Source organism: Mus pahari, unplaced genomic scaffold, assembly GCF_900095145.1.
Source record: "Mus pahari unplaced genomic scaffold, PAHARI_EIJ_v1.1 scaffold_11530_1, whole genome shotgun sequence".
In the NCBI taxonomy this organism is placed as follows: domain Eukaryota; kingdom Metazoa; phylum Chordata; class Mammalia; order Rodentia; family Muridae; genus Mus; species Mus pahari.
The window spans coordinates 7,269-24,355 of record NW_018393203.1 but is presented as its reverse complement, the minus strand read 5'-3'; the positions used below and the strand labels follow the sequence as shown (position 1 = coordinate 24,355).

Here is a 17,087-nt window from a genome sequence, read left to right as displayed (position 1 = left end):
ACTCTAATGTATTACCAGGCCAGTATCCCCGACTCCATTTTCTTGAGGGTCTTATCCTGATNCCCAGNNNATCTGTGTGTTGAATTCCATATGCTGAGAACCACTGGTAGGTTTCTCAAAAAAAAAAAAAAAAAAAAAAAACAAACAAAAAAAAAACCCTAGCTTTTGTAGGTTTAGGAAACTCTCTGTATATCCTCAAAACCCTGAAGACTTGCTAACTAGAAACTTGAAATTCAATGAACACACAGAACCAGCTGTCACATGAAAGATCTGATTGGTAATAACACAGTCATAGCATAGATGAGTTGGATCCTCAGTCATGAGTCAAGGGAGAAAGTCTGTCTATATCATGAATGTGGACAGTCAGTTTCCAAAATCACATGAAAAGGGGGCACCCGGATTTGAACCAGGGACCTCTTGATCTGCAGTCAAATGCTCTACCCCTGAGCTATACCCCCACTGGTACTAGTGTACACAGTTAATAATTCTCATCTTAGTAGTGGTATATTAGGACTGACTATGAAGTTAAATTGCAGATGCCCACAGACCTACTTTCCAGAAGCTGTCAGACTGGTGAGATGCCTTCCTCAGCTAGCAGTTTTCCTATACCTATATAAACTAGGTATTTACACTTCCCAAGCCTATCTTTGAATAGCATCACCAGCCAAGCAAATGGAGAGGAGCAGCCTGCAGACCCTGAGCCCATCACACTGTTGTCCTGGGTTAGCGCTGAGATGGCCCCTGCCTTTCACCTGAGCCCCCAGACACGCCTCTCTTCCTTCCCTGAAGACAGATGGGCTGTCTCTCAGAGTTCTTACAGGGCCCTAGCTAGCACTGAACGCAGCAAGTCTGCAGGATTCCTCTCTGCCTGGGACAGCAGCTCAGCCAGTCTTTAGCCTCTGAGGGTGAAGCAAGTGAACAGTGGGCTCTGGAAGGGGGAGAGAAGCTCACATTGGAAATGTCCACCCTACACAGACAACCTGATTCTGTGACTGCCCTCCTTAGTTCTGACTACAGATTCACCAGAGAGCCACAGAGCCACATCCTTTTATGGTTGGGCTTTCCTTTCTGGTTCTTGGACACTTTTCACTGTAACTGCTGTGCCTAGAAAGTCCCTAATTCTCCCTTATAATTCCTGCTTTCTATTTAATATCATATCTACATATCTACCATCCAACAGAGAAACTAGGTATGTGCAGGAACAAGGAAGACAGATTGTAAGAATGGGAGGGACAGTCAGCATGTAGGAAGAGACAGGAGACAGCCATCTGTCCATATGATGCGCTGGTCTGTAGCTCCCAGATCTGACTAGGTCCATAACTGGAGTGAATGGATAAAACAGAACTTAGTGTGTGATATCTCCATGAGTAAAAACAATCTTGTGGTAGGGGGCACCTGGATTTGAACCAGGGACCTCTTGATCTGCAGTCAAATGCTCTACCCCTGAGCTATACCCCCACCTGTTTGTTAATGTCTCATGGGGACTCAGAACCTGCATGGCCACTCCCTGCCTGCTAACATCTGGCATGTGCACTTGCCAGTGCTCTGCCATCATCTGCTTCCTCCTATGAGGGCCAGGTCTGAGCTGCCTCTGCTCATCTGACTGCCATGTCCTCATTAATGACTATTATTCGCTGTACGCCTAAGTACCAGAGGCTTTCCACTGAAATCTCTGGCCAGGCCTGTTGTGAGGGTTCCAGTGAAGAAAGCAAATTCGTGCAGAGAGGGGAAGTCACTTCTCCGTTTTGGCTGTGCTGGTCAGCTCCACCTCCGTCTTTCCTTACTGTAATTCTGTGCAACCCTGCACTGATTAGGGTTGGGCTGGCCCAAAGAGAGACCGACTAGCCAGTGAGGAGTGCTGCAGAGCCTTGGGCAGCACCAGCACGTCAGGAGAGCAGACCTCTTCCCAAGTGTGACAGCTTAGGACAAAAGTCTAAGGCAACGGAGCAGTTCTCGCACACCTTTATTCCCTGGATAGGATTTATATACAGTTTGGGGGACGATTCACGGTTTGACAGCGGGTAGTTCTCATTGGCTTGAACTGAGAGTTTGGAGAAACCTTATTTGCACGTGGGAGGGCTTGGTGCAGCTACTATGTGATTGATGCCACATACCTCTCTGCAGGGGGGCTGTGGGAGGCTGTAGCTAATTGACAGGAGTCAGGTACCCAGGAGGTGTGGCCGAACTCCTGCAGTCCCATGCAGGTAGAAATCACTGTCAGCCGGGGTTCTGGGCTTCCAGACCTTTGCTCTACCAGGGACCAGACTGTCTGTGCACAGCCCACCACCCCATAATTCTCCATCCTTAATTCTAGCTGAGGCAAGGGCATTAAATTCTGGTGACTTTGGGTGATGTTGCTTCAACCTCCTTCATTCTAACTAAAGAAGCCACATATAAAGGCAATGGCTGCTTTGTTGACCTTACAGGTGAGTGGAAGGCAGAAACTGATGGAATAGAAAGTTATCTATCCACTGGGAACTCCTTATTCAGACTCTCTAGGATTGACAAATGAAATACTCTTATTTAATACCCAAGTCCTGAAGAGTCTACAGATATGATGAAGAAAGTCTGGAGACCATTATCACTGAAGCTTGATACAGGACAGTTGATAACATGGTATCGGCAGGTGTCAGAGTCTTCAAGCACAACTTGATTGACATAAAGTTCTTGAGTATTGCTATTGAACCTATGTAGACTCCCTCATTAACACAGGTCATTGGCACTGTTTCACCCAAGGATATAGTACACATGACGATGTTTGATGTCGAATGTGCTAGAGGACCTGACCCACATCCTTCAGACTGGACTCTATCAGGCTTCGATTTACCATGTCCTTCCCATATATCTACCCTAGGACATGCAGAATCCCTCCATGCCCAGCATACTGCAGGCTTTGCTGCTCAGTGTAGTGAGAACTTTGGTTTTTTTTTTTTAAATCCAAAACATTTTTATGTGTATATGTTTTTTGTTTTAATCCCAGATGTGGGATATGGAGCTGCTTCAGATGGTCCACAGCCACTAAATACAATTGTCTCGGCTTCTAGGAAGGGCTTGGTATTTGACAGCTACAGATAATTTATGTTTGGAATTCTGGGGAGTCCTGAGAGCATGCAAATGTGTGCACTCAGAGAGGGCCTGCAGCGGCCGCGGCTGGTTTGTGCTGCTTCTTTTGCTACTGCTGGTTTGCTGGTTAGACATATTCTGGTGACAATTTTTTTTTCTTTGGTCCCAAGAAATTAGATGGCCCTAATCAGATAGTAGTAGTCTAAAGAGTCTAGTTCCCCTTTCCCCTCTAACCTTATTTCTCTTTTACCTAGTGTTTGGAGGTTGGAAGGGATTGGGTGGAATGAGGGTTGGAAGGGTTAAAGCCGCCAAGAAAAGCATACCTATAAGTGATGCCAAATGTGGGGTTTTTCCGAATGGAAATCTGATTTCTCTTGCTGTGGAGGGAATGGCAAGGTAGAATGAAATGAATATTCTGTTTCAGAATATTGCAAAGGTTTATCAGTGCTGCTGCCTCTAGGCTCTCTCACTTTTCTCCCAGAGGGAATTTTCTATCTCTTCTCTTTCTTGCTATATTATGGCTCAAAAAGGTTGAGAGAATAGATCAACAATTGGAAACGTTGTGAGAGGATATGGAGGGGTCTGAGAAACAAAAACTGGATGTAATAGAAAAAACAGAAGGGTTACCCTATTCTCTCATTTTTAAAAGTGTTGCAGAATTGACTATGCAACTGTGAGGTTATGGGTGGAGATTGAAGCGCTTGAGAAGTTAGTAGCACCAGAAAAATGGAACAAAAAGGTTAAGAGCCGGCGACTGCAAGCAGGAGCTTCCAGCAGGATGAATGAGGGAAGCAGATTTCGCTAGGAGGCACATCTCTGTCTCTCCCTTTGCTGGGCATTTCAAGCTTCAAGTCCCAGAAGTTCCTGAGTGGGGCAGGGAGCTGGAAAGATAACAAGCCCTTGCAAGATGACAGAGTTAAGAAGAAACAGTCCATCCGGGGAGGAAGTGTTAATCATGAGCCAAGTGTAGCACCAGAGGACGCCCTGGAATGATGAAATCACCATCAGTTTTCCCAGGAATTGTGCAGCACATGCCTGCTAATGGTTCTGATCATGATTATGATGAGAAAATGTGGTGTCCAATAGAAATGATAGATTTTAGGCTTTTTAAAGAAGCTATTATTTCCTACAAAATGCATTTCCCCTTGTGTTAAACAAACATTAAGTAACTGGGATACTCAAAATAGAGCTGTTCCCCAAGACGTAAAACACCGTAACAGCCGTTGTAGAGGCTGGGCAGCAGTTACAGTGGTTAACGTGGAGGGCAGAGGAAGCAGTGAATATTGAACAATGAAATAGAGTAAGAAGGAAAAAGATTACTAAAGATCAATTGGTTGGTGAAGGGCAGTATTCTGACTTACAAGAACAAATTAAATTTGATGATGCCATTACAGAACTGTCACTTGGTGATTTTAGGAGCTTGGGACAAAGTCGCAGAGCCCAGGCAAAGACCTACTACATTCACAATGCTGAGGGAAGCCTTCAAAAATTTCTTGTAAAACAGGGCCCCATACCCAAATAGCACTGGGAGGGAACGAGCCTCCTAAGAATGCAGACAAGCCTGTGAGTGCAGAGTGCAGGTCAGACCACCACTGCCACTCCAAGGAATCTGCACTTTTTCTTTGAGTTTGTTTATATAGTGGATTACATTGATGGATTTCCATATATTGCACCATCCCTGCATCCCTGGGATGAAACCTACTTGATCATGATGGATGATCATTTTGATGTGTCCTTGGATTTGGTTTGCGAGAATTTTATTGAGTATTTTTACATCTATATTCATAAGGGAGATTGGTCTAAAGTTCTCTTTGTTTGTTGGGTCTTTGTGTGGTTTAGGTATCAGAGTAATTGTGGCTTCATAGAATGAGTTGGGTAGAGTTCTTTCTGTTTCTCTTTTGTGGAATAATTTGAAGAGTATTGGTATTAGGTTTTCTTTGAAGGTCTGATAGAATTCTGCACTAAACCCATCTAGTCCTGGGTTTTTTGTGTTTTGTTTTGGTTTTTTTTTTTTTTTTTGGTTGGGAGAATATTAATGACTATTTCTATTTCTTTAGGGGATATTGGATCATTTATGTGATCCTGATTTAATTTTGGTACCTGGTATCTGTCTAGAAAATTGTCCACTTCATCCAGATTTTCCAGTTTTGTTGAATATAGACTTTGTAGTAGGTTCTGATGATTTTTTTGGATTTCCTCAGTTTCTGTTGTTATATTTCCCTTTTCCTTCCTCATGTTGTTAATTTCCATACTGTCTCTGTGCCCTCTGGTTAGTCTGGCTAAGATTTATCTATCTTGCTGATTTTCTCAAAGAACCAGCTCCTGGTTTTGTTGATTCTTTTTGTTTCTACTTGGTTGATTTTAGCCCTGAGTTTGATTATTTCCTGCCATCTACTCCTCTTGGGTGTATTTGCTTATTTTTGTTCTAGAGCTTTCAGGTGTGCTGTTAAACTGCTAGTGTATACTCTCTCCAGTTTCTTTTTGGAGGCACTCAGAGCAATGAGTTTTCTTCTTAGCACTGCTTTCATTGTGTCCCATAAGTTTGGGTATGTTGTACCTTCATTTTCATTAAATTCTAAAAAGTCTTTACTTTCTTTATTTCTTCCTTGACCACATTATCATTGAGTAGAGCACTGTTTAGCTACCATGTGTATGTGTGTCTTCTGTTGTTTTTGTTGGAATTTAAGACCAGCCTTAATCCATAGTGATCTGATAGGAGGCATGGGGTTATTTCAATCTTCTTATGTCTGTTGAGGTCTGTTTCTTTAAGGGAGTTATTTATGTCCTTCTTAAGTTCCTCTATCATCATCATGAGATGTAATTTTAAATCAGAGTCTTTTCTGGTGTGTTGGTGAGACCAGCGGTCGATGTGGTGGGAGAACTGGGTTCTTATGATGTCAAGTAGTCTTGGTTTCTGTTGCTTATGTTCTTGCTCTTGTCTTTCACTATCTAGTTATCTCTGGTGTTAGCTGGTCTTGCTGTCTCTGACTGTGGCTTGTCTGTCCTGCAAGCCTGTGTGTCAGTACTCCTGGGAGACCCATTCTCTCTGGGAGGATATTAGGTATGAAGAGCTGTGGTACAGGGTCAGTTCTGGGGTACAGACAGAAACTAGAAGGATCCTGTCCCCAGCTGATCCTTGTTTCCTGTGTCCTGATGGCTCTCCGAGGGTTCCTCTCAGGCCAAAAATGTGAAGAGAAGTGGTGGTCATACCTGTGCTTGCAGGTATGCAGGCTCTCCTGGGAGACCAGCTCTCTCCTGGAGGTATTTGTGTATGTAGCTGTGTGGCACAGGATCAGCTCTGGGCGCAGACAGAGACAGGAAGGCTCCCTTCCTAGGGTACCTCTTCAGGTGTCCTGAGGGTTCTGAGAGGGTTCCTCTGAGCAGGAAGGCTCCCGTTCCAGGCTGCCCCTTGGTTCCTATGTCCTGAGGGGTTTGAACGGGTTCCTCTGAGCAGCAGTGGTGGCCCTACCTGTGCTCACAGGCTGTCCGCACTCCTGGGAGGCTAGCTCTCTTCCAGCACCACCTGGGTATGGAGCCCTGTGGCAGAGGGCCGGTTCCAGGCACCTCCTATGTTAATGCAGAAATGGACCTACACCATTACCTTTAGAAGTTTGTGTGTTTTCGGGGCAAAAGATCAGACACCAATGAAGAGAAAGCAAGGAAGACAAAGGAAGGAGCCCAGGGGATTCAGCCTCACAAACTTCCTGAACTGCTATTTCCTCAAAATTTGCATCCAGGACTATTTCAAAGCAGCTAGCTCATATGTCCAGCCTAACAGACTACTTCAGCCAGGACTTCAGTTAAGCTCTTCATGTTTCTATTACTCAGAGAATGTATACAGCTAGCTCTCCCAGGACTTCACCAACAGCCCAAATTTCTTAGGACCCCCAAAAGATATCTTCAATCTCAGACAAAAGGAAGCAATTTTAAAGACATGATGTCCCCATTACGGAGAGGTGGGGTGGGTCACTCCTTGGGTTATAGATGTTTTTTGCTGTTCAGGGGGGTCAGTTACAAGTTGTTATCCATCTTAATCAGGGAGGAAACAAAGGAAAGGAGGTTAAAATCAGGGATCTCTTTCTCATTCTTGACTCTAGCTTTCTTTCTCTCCTATCTAGTATTAGAGGAAAGAAGGGGAAAGGGGGATAAAAGGAAAAAAAAGAGACAATATGGGAAAATAAAAAAAGAAAAGTAGATTATTGTATCTACTTTTAAACTAAAAAGCAACAAATATCAAATATTTTACATTGGTATAGATTTTTTTATACTGACAGAAATTTAAGATTATATTTTTTACAATGTAGTATATGTTTTAACTCTTGCTTAAAGTATTATGCATATGCAACACATTTTAAAAGTAAAGTTTTAGACTTATGAAAGCTACTAGTTTCAACTGTTTAGAATAATTAAGAAATGCAAGTAAGTGGTCAGTCACCTATAAACAAACCTATAGTAATGTTTGGAGCTAGTTAATTACAGAAATAAGCTTTATTTGGCCTCCTGCATACAGTTTCAAAGTTCAGCAGAAAGTAAATACCTAGAAACAAGCAAAGCTTGTCTATCTAGATGTACTTTAGAAGGATGGTCCTCAAATATTTCATAGAACTGAATGATTTGACATTTAATATATTTTAATAATTAAAGGCTTTTCAGAGAGTCAGACAGACACATGAGCTTTGGGCAGCACCCCCATTCATCTTCAAATCAGAAAATACACACTGAAGAACTTCCAATGGTACTTTGCTTGAATTGTGGCAAAAATGGCAAAATAAACTATTTATAGGAAAATGTACTCATGCTATTAGAAATACACACATGCAGTTGGCCAACAGCACAGTGGAGGAGGGTGGAGTCTACATATTTAGTCTGTGATTTCAGCAAAAGGGACAGGCAGAGGATTTGTCCATGGTACAAATCAAATGTCCAGTATGATTAATGTCTGCTTGGCCCTTCACACTGAGCCATAGCAACAGCTGTCAAGAAAGTCATGGTCCTTGTTTGGGAACTTTATTCCAGGAGGTAATACTTAAAATAGGGACACACGGCTGCTATAGCACAGATGCTGAGCCATTAGGACAGATGTCAGTCATGAGCCACCAATGGCCAATGAGCAGCTTAGGAAACCTGTGATCTATGAAATCCATATGATCTTATGCTCCCCATCCCCTGTGAAATCCTGGATTCCCACATTTCCAGCTCTAATGGACCAATTAGGCATCTCCAACTCTAATGTATTACCAGGCCAGTATCCCCGACTCCATTTTCTTGAGGGTCTTATCCTGATCCCCAGTGCATCTGTGTGTTGAATTCCATATGCTGAGAACCACTGAAGTGTTTCTCTAATAAAACTTAGCTTTTATAGGCTTAGAAAACTCACCCTGAGACTTGCTAAATAGAAAAACTTGAGATTGAATAACCACACAGAATCATCAGTCACATGAAGGATCTGCACAGCTGTAACATCAATGGGTAGAATCTCCAGCCATGACTCAAAATGGAAAGAGCAACATGAATGTGGAGAGTTGCCAAAATCACATGAAAAGGGGGCACCTGGATTTGAACCAGGGACCTCTTGATCTGCAGTCAAATGCTCTACCCCTGAGCTATACCCCCACTAGTAACAGTGTACACAGTTAATAATCTTTATCTGAGTGGCGATAGATTATGACTGACTATAAAGTTAAATTATAGATGCTCACAAACCCATTTTCCAGAAGTTGCCAGACATGACTAGTGAGATGCCTTCCTCAGCTCTGAAGCTTTCCAGGCCCATCCTTGAAAAGCATCATCAACCAAAAAAAGGAACAGAGCAGCCTGCAGACCCTGAGCCCACTTCACACTGCTGTCCTCAGTTAGCTCAAGAGCTGGCCAACTGCCTTCTACATGAGCCCCCAGACACCCCTCCCTTCCTTCCCTGAAGACAGATGGGCTGTCACTCAGAGTTCTCACAGGACCACAGCTGGCACTGTCAGCAGCATCACTGTAGGAGCCCTCTCTTCCTGGGACAGCAGAGACAGTCTTTAGCATCTGAGGGTGAAGCAAGGGAGCAGTGGGCTCTGCAAGGGGAAGAGACGCTCACAGGGGAAATGTCTACCCTACACAGACAGCCCAATTCTGTGATTTGCCTCATTATTTCTGACTACAGATTCACCAGATAGCCACAGAGGTACATCCTTTTATGGTTGGGCTTTCCTTATTGTTTCCTGGACACTGGCTGTCACTATAACTGCTGGGCTAAAAAAGTCCATAAATTCTCCCTTATTATACTTGTGTTCCATTTAGAAGCTAATAGATCCAGAGGAACTAGGTATATTCCAGGAACAGGGGAGACAGTTAATAAGAATGGGAGGGACAGTCAGCATGTAGGAAGAAATGGAAGAAAGCCATCTATCCACATGCTGGGCTGGTCTGTAGCCTCCAGCTTTGATGAGGTCCATGACTGGAGTGAATAGAAGAAACAGGACTGAGAGTGTGATATCTCCATGAGTAAAAACAACCTTGTGGTAGGGGGCACCTGGATTTGAACCAGGGACCTCTTGATCTGCAGTCAAATGCTCTACCCCTGAGCTATACCCCCACCTGTTTGTTTAATGTCTCATGGGCACTCAGAACCTGCATGGCCACTCCCTGCCTACTAACATCTGACATGTGCACTTACCAGTGCTCTGTCATCATCTGTTTCCTCCTATGAGGCCCAGCCCTGAGCTGCCTCTGCTCATCTGACCGCCATGTCCTCATGAATGACCAGCACTCTCCTGCTGAGGTCCTCACTGAGGCAGGAGGCTTCAGCTGGTGCTGCTTCAGCCTTCAACTCAACTAAACCCACATGCAACACAAGGGCTACTTAGCTGGCCTGTGGGGGAGCTGCGTCAGCAGAGCAGGGCACTGAGAATCCTCACACTGTGGCCTCTCCCTGAGCCTTCAAACCTGTCACCACTACACAAACTTGGTTTCATCTATTTGCTAATCAAAATGTATGCACAGTTGGATTATTTTGAAAACTCAATATTATTTTTGAAAAATTACTAAGAAAACATCCACACGTGTCCAGACTTCTTCTGTTTGGTTCATTGCTCGTATCATCCAATGGGAGCCATTCCCCAGAGGGTTAGCCATCTCTGCTAGTGTGTCCTGTGCACTTAGGAAAAAACACACACATCTTGGTGCCTCTTATGTCATCATGTCTACACATCAGTAATTAACTGACTTGTGGATGAGATCATAACTTCATATCCTCTTCCATTCTGACTTTCCCAGTACAGTCATGTCCAAGCTTTTGGTTGGATGACACTACGTTTATTCGCGATGATTTGTTCATAGTGACGTCAGACATTCTAAACAGGATGAAGACAGTCTGCTGGAACTTTTGTTTTTCCTCAAGTTAATGGCAGCCTCATGTTTAAACCTTTTCATTTCTTTCAAAATCTTCTATACACGTTGAATTCTCTATGAAATACCTTTTTGAACAATTTTCCATGCTCAGATGATCAATAATAAATATCTCTACTTTCTGTTTCCTATAGGGACCCAGGTTCCGGCTCCTTTTGTTCTGGTTTCCCACAAACCATGCGTCACAGTCAAGGCACTATGGATCCCCTCCACGTTCACCAGGTAATTCATCCTTTCCATCATCTTGTCTGTGTGGAAGTGTCTCTTTTCAGATTTCAAGTTCTTCTTTGAAACACTTTGATAAGTGTTTCTCATCAAAATGACATTTCTTCCTTTGGGAGTGGAGCCCTTCTGATAAGAGGTGAATGAAGTAAAATGTTTAGCCTTTTTGTGCGTGATAAGACTTCTTCCCATATGCTGTATTGATAGTTTATACATTTAATTTAAATATTTTTCATACAATAATATGGTGGTTTGAATGAAAATGCCCCCATACGCACATGTATTTGAATGTTAGGTCACCAGATAGTGGAACTATTTAGGGATGTTGAGAGGTGTGACTGTGTAGGAGGAAATATGTCAATGAGCATATAATTTGAGATTTGAAAATCTCCATCAGGCTAAGACACTCTGCATCCTACTTGTGTGTCAGATATAAACTCTCAGTTTGTGCTTCAGTGACAAGTCTACCTGTGTGCTACCATGCTTCTCACCATGGCCGTCACAGACTAAAAGTAAAAAGTGGAAGCAATCCCCCAGTTTAGTGCTTCTTTGGATGATAATTTACCTTGATCATGATGTGTGTTCATGGCAATAGTGTAGTATAGTAACCATGTAAGTGACTCTAGAACAGTAAGAGAGAACAGAGAACAGAGAACAGTAAGAGAGAAGTTGATACTGGGGTCTGTGTTGTAATTATAATGGGACCTAACAATGCTGCTTGTTGGAGGAATGTGGGAGATGACTGGAATTAGATTAGAAAAGCAGTTGAACACACAAGCTGTACCTAGGTCTCCCCTGACATATGCAGCAGATGTGCAGCTTGGTCTCCACATGGGGAGAGGGCTATGCCAAAAGCTATTGCCTGTATGTGGCATATGCTCTCCTAGGTGGGCTGCCATGTCTGGCCTTAGTGGGAAAGGATGCATGTACTCTGGCAGAGACTTGAAATGCCAGGGTGGGGGCCCCACCTTCTCAGAAGAGAAGAAATTTGGGGGTAAGGATTGTGGGAGGGGTAACAAGGAGGGGGCAGTGAGCAGGATATAAAGTGAATAAGTGAATAAAAACAGTAAAAAAGTAATGAATATCAGTTGAATGTTATACCTGTGATGTAATGGGCCTCACTAGCAGGAGCATGGAAAGGACTAGTGCTCAGAGAAATGAGATTAAGAAATAGAGTTAAAAATGTGTCAGAGGGGAAGAATATTAGAATTATTAACACATTTTAGCAAATTATAGGACTGAAATTGTCCTTGTTTTAAATATCTACAATGGAGTAAATAGAACAGTTTTGGATCAATATTGTTAGCAGAGGAGACTTCAGACAACCTAGTGCTGGCTGTTTCCTATGGTTATGTCTTATCACTCTTCTGCAGATCGGAAGTGGAAAGGAAAAGCTGGGCAAAATGAACACAACACTGATGCCGCTGCTTCCTTGGAGTTATCCCCCAGCCTTGGCTCTTGCGGCCATTCTGCCTCCTCTTCAGCTCAGCACTCTGACCTTGGGTGCAGGGCTTGAAGAAGGGACCCCACTTACTACTGAGTGCTCCACAGTCTCTCACCCTCTGTACACTGCCCATTTGTGGGTCTCCGTGTTAACTTCCATCTACTGCAAGGAGAAGATTCTCCAATGTGAGCTGACCAAAGCACTGATCTATGGTGTAGCAGTTCATCATTAGCAGTCATTTTATTGCAGTGCTCCTTTAGCAGAACAACAGTAGTAGGTTTTGTTCTAGGGCCCATGACCTAGCTAGTCCCAGGATCAAGGCTAGGACAGCAGGATTACATATCTATACCATCTAATGGAGTGGGCCTTTCTGCCAGTTTTTAAAAAGTTATGGTTAAACTTATGACATTGTGTCACCAGCTATTACAAAGGTTATTGGTTCTTCTCCACAACCTGATGGTAAGACCCTATTGATGAGTATATATATATATATATATATATATATATATATATATATATATATATATATATATTCTTTGAGGGGTTATATGGTATATTTTGATCATGTTCACCTTCAAATTCTTCTTTTATCTCCTTTACACAGAGTCATCCTACCTTTGTACTCCAGTCTCCTTATCCTCCTAAATGTATTGTCCATATGCTTCTGGGGCAGAAGTATTCCACTGCAATAAGATTGACTCACCAAAAGCCACTCCCTTAAAGAAAACAGTTCTCTCTACCTCAAAAGCCATCAATTGCTTAACACCCAGCCCTCTTTCATAGGTAGGTCTGCAGGATGAGTTAAATGTAGACTTCCTGGTGTTTGTGTTCTGTCTCAGCTGTGAAACAGAATAATAACGTGGTGGTTAAGAGGAGGTAACAGACAGGTGTGCAGAGTTGGCTTAAAGCTGGGCCTCACAGGACAAAGCAGATGATTTCAGAGAACTGAAAAGTACATATGTTGGGGAATGGCCATACAGCTTCAGAGATGTTTATGAGATATACATGAAGTAGATGGGGGTATAGCTCAGGGGTAGAGCATTTGACTGCAGATCAAGAGGTCCCTGGTTCAAATCCAGGTGCCCCCTTCTTATTGTCTCCTTTGTGTACAAGAGAGCAAATGTGAAGTATTGGTTAACACAGAGCTGCCTAACATGCTGTCCTCCCATGTGCTATGTATTCTGCTCAGGCCTGGTCTCTGTTCTCTTCTCTGAGAGGAGCTACTATAGGACCAACTGTGAGACCCATCCAGGTCACATGTTGTGGCACAAGTTACACTCCAAGGCTCTGTAACACTCACTTGGTGCAGACGGTCACAGAGAAGAGTCCTATGAAGCTGAGGAGTGGCTTCTTCCTCTGGGAATTTCCATAGCTGTCCCATCAGGAAGTCCCTCCAGAGCCTCCATAGGGTGATCCTTAGTTCCACTTCCCCATGTAGAACCTGTGCTTTGGCTCCTGCTCAGTCAGAGGAAAGACCCAGTCCATGAATTTGACTCCTGTGTATACTAAGACTCTGAGGAAAAAGAAAAATGACTGATCTCTCTTTGTGTATTCACGGTGGCTGATAAGTCACCAGAGCTAATGCACTCCATGTGTGTCATTGAGTGAATAAATGATGGAGTGAAGTGATGAGCACCCTGCTGATGTCCTGGAGGATAAAGTTCTCTCTGGGTTTCAGATTGGGCTAATGAAGACCCAGAACCCGCAGCTCTTGTCTTGGCCATTTACAAAAAATTAATTGTGAACTGAAGGAAACCACTACGATTAAGTGTCTTCCTAGATCTGAAGGAGAGGGGTCTGCAGCACACCCAGAGAGAGGGGTGCACTGAGGTGGGCTAATCAAAGCTGCAAAGGAGAAAGGTGAAGGGCAGAGTTTAATAGAAAAACTCTTCCAGGTTCAAGATCAGTAGAGGAAGCAGTAGATCATGAACACAGAGCAAGCATGGGTGTGGTACCAAGGTAGAAGATGTGATAATGAGAGGTTACCTTACCTATAAAATGGGCTATAGCTCAGGGGTAGAGCATTTGACTGCAGATTAAAAGGTCCCTGGTTCAAATCCAGGTGCCCCCTTTCTTAAATATGATTTTGGTAGTGAACTTGCCACATCCACCTTAATTGGGTCTTCAGTGAAGCTAGGAGGTCTCCATTAGTTGAAGTTTCTTGGGTAAACTGCATAGCCTTTCTCTCTGTGCTGCAAAATACGAAGTAATTTGAGATCTTCCATGAATATGACTTAGCCTTAAGAGTACTTAACAGAATTCTCACACAAAGGGACAAACTTACAAGACTCTGAATCTATGCAACACCTAACCCTGCCTCAGGTTTGCACAATGATTAGAAACAGAAAATGTTGAAAGGACAAAATATAAGATATTTTCCCATAAAGGAAGATGTGGGCTTCCATGCTAACTTTCTGCAAGTACTCAGCACTATGGATGAGTATTGCAGGAAGTGTCAATGAATTTCAGCACCAAAGAGATTTTAAAACCCTAGGCTACAAGGAGCAGGTGATACATACAGGACTAGAGATCATGGTAGTTAACTTTTCAACAGCAGTACTTGACACTAAGAGAAAATAAGAAACATTTGTGTCTCCAGGACACCCCTGACTAACAACTCAAAGGGAAATATCCCAGACCTGGCACAGAAGTGTCTTATTTGGCAATCTATGGCTTCTTGGATGAGCATAATCCCCTGTGTATGGCAATTTCAATTAAACCCTGGTGTTCTGAGACACCCAGTATGATACAGGTATTGCCATTGGTCACAGATGGATGCCTACTAGCACATGCTCACTAAATGCTGTTGGTGAAGACACCACACATATTAGCCACAGGACATGGTGAACCAAGTTGGCACTGACCAGGAAGCATCCTCATTGTTGGCTAGCTTTGGTGGACCTCGAAGCTGCTTTGTAAAGTCATCCACAGTCTTGCCAAGCTGTGGTCTCTGTGAACTGTATTGATGACCTGCATGGCAGGTTATGAAGCTGAAACCCCCTTTGTTGGGTTCAAAACACCATGTGTTCTAAGAACATAAGACAAGTAGGATAGGATAGGCCAGAAGCAAATGTCCTTAGTGCCCACTCAAGAAAACCTAAACCAGATTCTCTGGAAACAGTACCTTAGGATGCCCTACCTGTGTCTCTTAAACCCTCTAGGGATGTTTCAGATACACTTGCTCATACCTATTAACTTTATATAAGCAATTCATGCTACAGATGTGAAAAGTCATTGGTTAAATCAGGCCCAAGTAAGACAGAACTCATAGTGACCAAGTCATAGCAGAGTTCACATTAATGATTCAGGGACTCTTGTGCCAGCCTTCCTGAGCTGGGATTGAGTAGCATCCATTGTCTCCCATCTTCCTCCCTCTTGTGAAATCCCTCGATGTATCAGAAGAAAAAACCTGAAGAATGCCTCTGTTCTTAGAATTGTGGCGAAGTGACAATAAGAGAATGGATGGTCTCTGGACCATGACATGGCCAGCAGTGTGGCCAGCAGGGCAAAGCCTTGAGTCATGGATTGCATGAACTTTAAGCAATTGCCCTGCCAGCGACTTATGCCCTGATACCGGTGTAGACTTATCTCATTAGAACCACACCCCTGCACTGCCTCACCAGGGATGCTCTGTGACTTCTCATCTCCAGCATACTAGGAAACCTGATTCACCACTAATGAAAATTAGTATTATAGAGAGATAGGGACACAGAAAATTCCCAACACTGGTGATGTGTGTATGTGTGCTTAAATTGCATGTATGTGTAGGTATGAGTGTATATGTGCCTGTGTGAGTGTATATGTGTATGTGTATTTTTGTGGGTGTGTCTGGATGATGTGTTTGCATGTATGATGTGTGTCCATGACTGGAGTGAATGGAAGAAACAAGACTGAGTGTTTTATATCTCCATGAGTAAAACAAACTTTGTCTTACTTTTGGTACAGGGCACCTGGATTTGAACCAGGGACCTCTTGGTCTGCAGTCAAATGCTCTACCCCTGAGCTATACCCCCACCTGTTTGTTAAGGTCTCATGGGCACTCAGAACCTGCATGGCCACTCCCTGTCTGTTAACATCTGGCATGTGCATTTGCCAGTGCTCTGTCATCATCTGCTTCCTCCTATGAGGCCCAGGCCTGAGCTGCCTCTGCTCCACTCATTGCCATATCTTCATGAGCCACTGGCATTTTTTCTGGCTTAGATCCTAGCTGAGGCAGGGGCATTAAATTCAGAAGGCTTCAGGTAGTACTACTTCAACTTTTAACCCAACTAAAAGAGCCAAATTCAAACCCAAAAATGGACCTTTGGGGGTAAGTAGGAGGCAAGAATGGACAGAATGGAGAGTTCTCAGTCTGCTTAGGACTCCTTAGTCAGATTCTCTAGGAGGGACTTAGAAAACACCCCTTCTTTTTTTTCATTTTTTAATTATTATTATTTTCTTTATTTACATTCCAAATGCTGTCCCGAAAGTTCCCTATACTCGTCCCCGTCCCTGCTCCCCTACCCACCCACTCCCACTACTTGCCCTGGCCTTCCCCTGTGTTGGGTCATATAAAGTTTACAAGATCAAGGGGCCTCTCTTCCCAATGATGGCCGATTAGGCCATCTTCTGCTACATATGTAGCTAGAGACACGAGCTCAGAGGGTACTGGTTAGTTCATATTGTTGTTCCACCTACAGGGTTGCATCCCCCTTCAGTTCCTTGGGTACTTTCTCTAGCTCCTCCATTGGGGGCTCTGTGTTCCATCCAATAGCTGGCTGTGAGCATCCACTTCAGTGTTTGCCAGGCACTGGCATAGCCTCATGAGAGGCCGCTACATCAGGGTCCCTTCAGCAGAATCTTGCTGGCATGTGCATTAGTATCTGGGTTTGGTGGCTGATGATGGGATGGATTTCCGGATAGGGTAGTCTCTGGATAGTCCATCCTTTCATCTTAGCTCTAAATTTTGTCTCTGTACCTATATCCTTTC

General features: G+C 43.6%; 7 non-coding genes across 7 annotated transcripts; 2 read left to right on the top strand and 5 right to left on the bottom strand.

Annotated features, from left to right (window-relative positions):
• Positions 1-386: 386 nt before the first annotated feature.
• On the bottom strand, positions 387-458 carry Trnac-gca. The gene has a single exon. It is a non-coding gene; the product is annotated as a tRNA-Cys (tRNA).
• A 928-nt stretch (positions 459-1,386) lies between these two features.
• Positions 1,387-1,458, bottom strand: Trnac-gca. The gene has a single exon. It is a non-coding gene; the product is annotated as a tRNA-Cys (tRNA).
• A 7,146-nt stretch (positions 1,459-8,604) lies between these two features.
• Trnac-gca lies at positions 8,605-8,676 on the bottom strand. The gene has a single exon. It is a non-coding gene; the product is annotated as a tRNA-Cys (tRNA).
• Positions 8,677-9,568: 892 nt separating this feature from the next.
• On the bottom strand, positions 9,569-9,640 carry Trnac-gca. The gene has a single exon. It is a non-coding gene; the product is annotated as a tRNA-Cys (tRNA).
• Positions 9,641-13,134: 3,494 nt separating this feature from the next.
• Positions 13,135-13,206, top strand: Trnac-gca. Its single transcript has one exon. It is a non-coding gene; the product is annotated as a tRNA-Cys (tRNA).
• Positions 13,207-14,117: 911 nt separating this feature from the next.
• Trnac-gca lies at positions 14,118-14,189 on the top strand. Its single transcript has one exon. It is a non-coding gene; the product is annotated as a tRNA-Cys (tRNA).
• Positions 14,190-16,059: 1,870 nt separating this feature from the next.
• On the bottom strand, positions 16,060-16,131 carry Trnac-gca. Its single transcript has one exon. It is a non-coding gene; the product is annotated as a tRNA-Cys (tRNA).
• Positions 16,132-17,087: the final 956 nt, after the last annotated feature.